Source organism: Suricata suricatta, chromosome 2, assembly GCF_006229205.1.
Source record: "Suricata suricatta isolate VVHF042 chromosome 2, meerkat_22Aug2017_6uvM2_HiC, whole genome shotgun sequence".
NCBI classification, from domain to species: domain Eukaryota; kingdom Metazoa; phylum Chordata; class Mammalia; order Carnivora; family Herpestidae; genus Suricata; species Suricata suricatta.
In genome coordinates, this window is record NC_043701.1 from 10,850,733 (window position 1) to 10,852,742 (window position 2,010).

The window sequence follows — 2,010 nt, forward strand, 5'->3', positions numbered from 1 at the left end:
AATACTGTTGCAATAAACACAGGGGTGCGTGCATCTTTTCAAATTAGTGTTTTCATATTCCTTGAGTAAATACCCAATAGTAGAATTATTGGATCATATGGTAGTTTTGTTAATATTTTTAGGAAATTCCATACTGTTATTCCATAGTGGCTGCCAAGATTTAATTAATTTTTAACAATTAATAAAAAGGTCCATGTGCAGGTGATAAGGACTCAGCTGCTGAGGAAGATTATAAACTAATGATCTCTGCTACAGCAGTTGGACCATGTCAGGCCCCAAGCAGGACTTTAGTCTAAGCAGGATCAAGCTGTGACCAGATTTATCTTCTAAGAAAAGGTGCCTTCGGCATGTAAAATGTCCTGGGGCACTCACATAAATTACAGAATAAGACAGAGTTGGGCAGAACTCATAGATTAAAGAGACTTCAAATACATATGAAGCACGTTCTACTTTAACTATGTTAAGAATGCAACTCATGTGATGTAAGTTAAGGTGTTACACAAGCAACTGGATACATGTGTTTGAAGCTCCTGAGAAAGTTTTTGCCTGCCTTGGAGCTAAATATATATATATATATATAAAACAGGTGAATGGCTGAGAGATTGTGAGATCAGAGATTAGGGGAGGGAGGGAGGGAGGGAGGGAAGGAGGGAGGAAGGGAGGGAGGGAGAGAGAGAGAGAGAGAGAGAGAGAGAGAGAGAGACAGAGACAGAGACCTATAGGTAGATGCCATGGTTCTGGGTAAGATGATCACCTGGAGCAGAGCACAGGATCTACTAGAGCCATTCAATAGGGGAAAAGTTCATTTTGTATAACTACATGTGGAGAGAACATTGCATAGTGCTTAGCCCTATAATTCTGTCCTAAAAACTATTTTTATAAATGGTTGAATGTCAGCACTCCTTGGTGGCTCAGTCAGGTAAGATCCAACTCTTGATTCCAGCTCGGGTCATGATCTCACCGTTCATGAGATCAAGCCCCACACCAGGCTCTATGCTGATACCTGATACTGCAGAGGCTGCTGGGATTCTCTCTCTTCTCTCTCTGCCCCTCCCCTGCTTGTGCATGAGCTCTCTCTCAAAATAAATAAACATTAAAAAGCATATGTAAGGAGCACCTCAGTGGCTCAGTCTGTTAAGCACCCAATTTTGGTTCAGGTCAAGATCTCACAGTTTGTGAGTTCGAGTACCATGCTGGGCTCTGTGCTGACACCCTAGAGCCTGGAGCCTGCTTGGGATTCTGTGTCTCCCTCTCTCTCTCTGCCTCTTCCCTGCTCACTCCCTCTCTCTCAAAACTAAACATTAAAAATTTTTTAAATAGTTAAATATCTATACCACCCTCCTACCAAATATTTTACATAGATTATCTAAAATCTTCAAAAGAATCACACATATTGAATTTGATTCCTTCTTTTTATGATTGAGTAAACCAGAGCTCGGAGATACTAAACATATTTGTCAAAGCCACAGAGGGATGAGTCAAGATGTGAGCCATGGCTGTCCTCCTTCTGAGACTTTTCCATGTCCACACTGCATTTCCTCGGGGCATATGCAGGAGAAATAGGAAAGGGGAAGGGACAACATGAACTCTAGAAAGACTGCTAACCCAGCAGATCCCAACTTAATTACTAGAGGCTCTTTTTTTTTACAGTATGTATAATTGGGTAGTAATACATAATCAAAATGCAGACTAATGTGAAACGTCAGTCTTCAAAACTGTGCTCACCTTCATCTACCTTATCAACAAATCTGGAAAAAGGGGCATGCCAATCATTTTCTCCTTGCATTAATGTTGTTCTTCGGGCTCCCGGAAGGAAGGAGCAATTCCTTGACTCTTCACCTTTTCTCACTAAATTTTCCCAACAGTCTTCTCAGGGCGCTCATTACCTCCTTGTTCCTCAGGCTGTAGATTAAGGGATTCAGCATTGGGGTCACCACAGCATAGAACAGGGCGACCATCTTCTCTTGCTCTGCTGAGGAGCCAGCAGTGGGTCTCAAATATGTGAAGATG